This window comes from Calidris pugnax, unplaced genomic scaffold (genome assembly GCF_001431845.1).
Source record: "Calidris pugnax isolate Ruff unplaced genomic scaffold, ASM143184v1 scaffold170, whole genome shotgun sequence".
In the NCBI taxonomy this organism is placed as follows: Eukaryota; Metazoa; Chordata; class Aves; order Charadriiformes; family Scolopacidae; genus Calidris; species Calidris pugnax.
The window spans coordinates 728,742-734,741 of NW_015090905.1; the positions used below are offsets into that span (position 1 = coordinate 728,742).

At 47.7% G+C, this 6,000-nt stretch overlaps 1 protein-coding gene across 1 annotated transcript in view; it reads left to right on the forward strand.

The window, feature by feature from the left end:
- ELAVL1 (ELAV like RNA binding protein 1) overlaps positions 1–6,000 on the forward strand; it is a 52,738-nt gene that overhangs the window by 10,943 nt on the left and 35,795 nt on the right. The gene's annotated exons all lie outside the window — the stretch shown is intronic.

Consider the following 6,000-nt stretch of genomic DNA (forward strand, 5'->3'; position numbering starts at 1 on the left):
TTTGAACACCTCCAGGGATGGTGCCTCAACCACTTCCCTGGGCAGCCCATTCCAATGCTTGATAACCCTTTCAGTGGAAACGGTGTCTTTCACTGTCTTGGTGCACTCCAGGCTCCTGCTTCCCTTGCTCTATTCCGTGATTCCCAGCTCCTTTTCCACAGAGCTGCTTTCCAGGCAGTAGGTGCCCAGTCTGTGGCGCTGCCTTGGTTTTGTCCTTCCTGTGATCAGGACTTTGCATTTGTTCTTGCTGTGTTTCATAAGGTGCCTGTTGACTTGTTCCTCTAGCGTGTTGAGATCCCTCGGGGTGGCAGCCCTGCCCTCCAGGGTATTAACAGCCTCCTCCCAGCCTGGTGTTATCTCCAATCTTCATGAGAGTACACTCCCATCACCTCCTCCAGGTCATGGATAACAAGTTAAACAGCAGGTCCCAGGGTAGATCCCTGCAAAACTCCACTTGTTGCAGGCGTGCATGTAGAGTGTGGGGTTGGGGTTTTTGTTTGTTTGGGTTTTTTGTCCCTTTTTGAAGGTGGATGCAGCGTTTTTCTTCTTCCAGTTGCTGGGGACCACTTCCAATTTCCATGACCATTTAAAGATGATAGAGAATAGTTTTGGCATGAGGCTGGGGTCTCAGCACCTTTGGAAAGAGCTCTTCTTGTCCCATGGATTTGTGTGGGTCAAGTTCTCTCAAGCAGTCAGTCCCTGACTTGGTCTTCATCCACTGGTCTGAGTGGATGGTGTCTCTGAATTCCTGCTGTTGTAGACTGTTGGTTCTTCCATCTCCCATACGCTGGGCGTTTACATTGGAGCTCTGCCCGAGCTCCCTGTGTAGCCAGGGACCTGCCGCAGCAGCACGTCCTTCAGGCTGGTGGGACAGCAGGGGCCAGAAGCTGCTGCTTCTCTCGGGGTTGGGATCCAGCCTCCCCGTGGCTTGCTCTGCCAGCCCTGCCCTCCTGCGCTTCTGCATTGGCACAACCCTTTTTTTTTGGAGACTTGGCGCAAGGGGGCTTGCCTTTTTCTGAGGGTTGGTGTGATGCTGTATCCCCAGTCGTACAGCAGTGTGGCTGCTGCAGAAAGCCCACCCAAGGCACCTCTGAGCACTTCTAAGCTGTGCTCATCCTCTGGAACGACAATCACCACTTTGAATTCTGCTTTTTCAGCACATAGAATCACAGAATGGTTAGAGTTGGAAAGGACCTTAAAGATCGTCGAGTTCCAACCCCCTGCCCTGGGCAGGGACACCTCCCACCAGACCAGGTTGCTCCAAGCCCCCTCCAGCCTGGCCTTGAACCCCTCCAGGGATGGGGCAGCCACAACCTCCCTGGGCAACCTGTTCCAGTGTCTCACCACCCTCACAGGAAAGAATTTCTTCCGAATATCTAATCTACATCTCCCTCTTCCAATTTAAAACCATTCCATCTTGTCCTGTCACTGCACTCCCTGACAAAGAGTCCCTCCCCAGCTCTCCTGGAGCTCCCTTCAGATCTTGGGAGGCTGCTCTAAGGTCTCCCGGGAGCCTTCTCTTCTCCAGGCTGAACAACCCCAGCTCCCTCAGCCTGTCTTCATAGGAGAGGTGCTCCAGCCCTCTGAGCATCTTCGTGGCCCTCCACTGGACCCGTTCCACCAGGTCCATGTCCTTTCTGTGCTGAGGACTCCAAAGCTGGACACAGAGCTCCAGGTGGGGTCTCACGAGCGCAGAGCAGAGGGGCAGAATCACCTCCTGTGACCTGCTGGCCACACTTCTCCTGATGCAGCCCAGGATGGGGTTGGCTTTCTGAGCTGCCGGCGCACATTGTTGGCTCCTGTCGAGCTCCTCATCCACCAACACCCCCAAATCCTTCTCCTTAGGGCTGCTCTCCAGCTGTTGATGTCTGCTATTTCAACATAGTATTTCTTGATGCATTCATACATAGCTAAGATACCTGGTTATCACTTGCAGCACATTTTGTAAAGCCAAACAAAAACCCAAACCCAACTCTCTTTCCAAGATGCCACTTCCTCCCCTGGGTGACATTTGGGGAGATCTGTTCTGTCCTTCTACGTTCTTTACCTGAGCTTTTTAGATACTCTCTCAAAGCGCTTTTTCCCAGTCCAAAAGATAAATTATGAACTCAAATGCCTTCGTACTGAGATGCTCTGAGTTAACAGGAGCCAGGTTTGAGTTTAGGTTTTCTGGAGGACAGGATGGGCAGGACCTGCGTTCGCTGCTTTCAGGGGGTCAGCGAGGCTGCAGCGAAGTGGAAAATAAATACCAGCTCTGGTCTCGTGCTGGACTCCTCAGTGAAACTGGAGTTGCTGGGCGGTGGTGGGAGGGGAATAAGAAAGGAGGCAGTAACTGAAGCCGTGTGTCTCGGGGAGCTGGGAAAGGAAGCAAGGACATGGAGAGAAACCCAAGTGATGCACAGAAAGAAAATGAGCGCCCTCTCCCATGAAAGGGCTTTTTATCATGGAAACAAAACTAGATTCTTTCTGCTGAAGGAGTGTAGTGGTTTGCTTAAAACGAGGGTTTATGGTCACTTTGTTAATTGTTCATCCAGATGAATATTCATCCAGATAAGGACCTAATTGTTTCTTTTTTTTTTTAATCTTTGTCTCTTGAGTAGATTTGCATTTATGCAAACTCCTTTGAAGTTTTTTTTAAAGGTTTTTAATTACTATCCACTAAAGTATTTTGAAAACTGCTGCAGTAACGCCGCCGTCTGCACGGTAGGTTTCTGGTAGGCTCTTAACTTGTGTCCTAATTTTCTGTGTTTTTTCCAGTAGCCCATACGGCACATATGAGTTTGGAGAGAACTTCTCCAAATTCACATTTTCACTGATTATGCATGTGCTATATTAGAAGATAATCTAATTTTAGCAATTCCACGTTTTACATCTATATACAGTAGTGTGTATGTTTACACACCGTAGTTAAGCAGCAAATTTCATCCTCTGAGAGGCACCTGCTGTGGTTCAGAGTGGGCATGGGCAGCCTTTGGCATTGATCTGACTAAATGCTGGAGTCCAAGTGTCTCTGTCAGAGCTGGCTCCTTGTGTAGGCACCTGCTTTTAAGTGTTTCCTTTTGGTCAGACCGTGCTGTAAATGCCATTGTCTGTAGAAGAAACGTGAGATGACAAGTTGAGATCAGGATGCTGACATTGTAGACACTGAAATGTCAAGTGAGGAAAACTCTGTCCTTCCTTTCCTAGAGAAAAGGATTAATTTTGCCCAACTTGTGTGGCTCTGTCTCTAGAGCTCAGTGACAGCTATAGGCAGAAGCAAGAAAAACACCTGTAGAGCACAGAAAACTTATTAATTCAACTGTCCAAACCAATCATCCTTCTCTGGCTGCCAGCGGAGTCTGGATAGCTAATATCTGACAGAGCTATAAAATGAGACTACAGAAGTCACGCAATTAAAATCTCTCCAGGAATAACATAGATTTCATCATGTGTGCTGAGCCATGATGCTGTCAGCTCAGAATCTGCTGCTTGCTTTCAAATAACCTTAACACTGTATCGTTTGAAGAATGTGTTCTGTCCCGTTATGGAGTTTAATGCGCACACATCCCAAGGTCTCTTCACTTCAGAACGTAGCCGTGCCTTGGCTTTAAAACCTGCATTTCATAGCTTGATCTAGTCCCAGTTAGGACAAATTTAATTTGTGCTTTTAGATGTGCCTCCTCAGCAGAGGTTGTTCTCTAGCTGTTGAGAATTAATTTCTTTAAATATATGCTTTCTACAGTATTTATATTTTTAAATGAGCACAGCGAGAGATGAGGTGAGAGGCGCTGAGCGGGACAGATGGGAGTGGGGAGGAAGTGAGAGGTGCTGGGCTCCGGGACAGTCCTCACTGAGCTCTGGGGGATGGTGCTGCTCTCTGCATTCCCAGCGTGGGGCCGGTGCTTCCCCCAGCCTGGAAAGGGAACCCTCAGTGCTCCTGGAGCAGATAGTGCCATCAGCTCTAACTCCAGGAGCCAAGCTGGGCCAGCCTCTCCTGCTTAGGAAGTAACCAGTAAGAAATCAAAAAATGGAATAAATTCCTCACAGAGTGACTCTTTCCAGGTCCCTCTAGAACCCCCAGCTGCACGGTTGGGGCTGGTCACCTCCTGCTGTGGTTCTGCACTGCCTGTCTTCAAAACCTGCAGTGACTCTGTGTGTTAACACGCAATAACAACATGAGCTGCTATTTATGGGAGTTCTCCCAGAGCCCCACATGAAAACACCCCTTTCCTGGAGACATTCCATGGGGAGCTGTAGGGCTTGGATTCCCCTTTGCTTCCCACATGCCCAGGGTTTAGCCCTGTTGCATTTCCTTCTGTGAAATACATGAAAAAATGTTTGGCTGTTACAAACAAATTTTGTGACTTACGACAAGCTTAAACAACCTCTGAAGGGATCTTTGGGGGTTGTCCTGTGCAGGGGTAGAGCAGAGACAACACAACACATTTGATATGTCCCTTTTTGAAAGAGTTGGTGAAGTACTGGGGTTAGTCTGGCTGTAATACCTGCTTTGGAATGAAAGTTAAACTAAATACACCCTTGTAGCTTCACTGCAATAAACGGTATTTCCAGACTATGGTGGAGTCAGATGAGAAGTGGGGTGGAGGAAGAGATCTCCTAAGGCACAACTTTGGCCTCGGACAGAAGGAGAAGAGTGCCCAGGGCTGGGGCTGCAGCGAGGGGAAATGATGCAAATCATAGAATCATCAAATTGTCAGGGTTGGAAGGGACCTTTAAGATCATCGAGTCCAACCATCAACCTAACTCTGATCAAACCCATCACTAACCCATGTCTCTAAGCACCATGTCAACCCGGCTTTTAAATCCCTCCAGGGATGGTGCCTCAACCACTTCCCTGGGCAGCCCATTCCAAGGCTTAATGACCCTTTCAGTGGAAAAATTGTTCCTAATCTCCAATCTGAACCTCCCCTGGGGCAACTTGGGGACATTTTCCCTTGTCCCATCGCCTGTTACCTGGGAGCAGAGACCGACCCCCCCCTGGCTACACCCTCCTTTCAGGGAGTTGGAGAGAGCCAGAAGGTCTCCCCTCAGCCTCCTTTTCTCCAGGCTGAACACCCCCAGCTCCCTCAGCTGTTCCTCACAAGACTTGTGCTCCAGACCCCTCACCAGCTCCGTTGCCCTTCTCTGGACCCTCTCCAGCCCCTCAATGTCTGTTTTGTGGTGAGGGGCCCAAAAGCTGGACCCAGCCCTCAAGGTGGGGCCTCACCAGTGCCCAGTCCAGGGGGACGGTCACCCCCTGAGTCCTCCTCCCCACACTGTTCCTGACACAGGCCAGGATGCTGGTGGCCACCTTGGCCACCTGGGCACACTGCTCAGGTATTTAACAGCAAAGGAATCCTTTCAATAGTTACCAAGAGGTCATTCTTAATCACTCTTTAATGAATTAAAAATAAGGTATGGGACAGCTAGAAATAACTGCCGTGGTGTAGATGAACTTGTGATCTCTTCATTACAGGAGGTTAAAAGGCTTTATTCAAGTTGGAGCTTCATGCCCTCTATGAACCAGAGTGTTCTGAGAGTGGAAAACTGAAAACCTTTGGAAAACTCCGTGTCAGTTTTGTGTTTGCAGATGCTTTTTAGTAACGAAGTAATCAACACTAAAGGGGGTTTGATTTGTTTTTAACTGACAGGAATTAATTAATTGGGTTTTTTGGTGGAATTTATTTAAAATGTTGGGAGGTTTTTTGGTTATTGGAATTGTCAGTTGGTGGTGGATTTCTTGGGATTCTCCCACACTGAATTGCTTTTTTTTGTTTTATTAAGTGTCTTAGTCACTGTGGTTGTTATAGCCGAAATGAATGTCTTAACTTGTCTTTTGTTTCTTAATTTTGTGCTTTATCCTCTAGCTGCTGAAGAAACGTTAGTAAATGTAGAGAATTTGAAAGCTGTGACCGTAGAAATATTTAACTTTTTTGGTTTTTGCTTTCAAAGTTATTTTGAGTTTATCCTGAACTTCAAATTTTTTTTTAATTTTTTTTTTTTTATTGGTTTGGTTAAAAG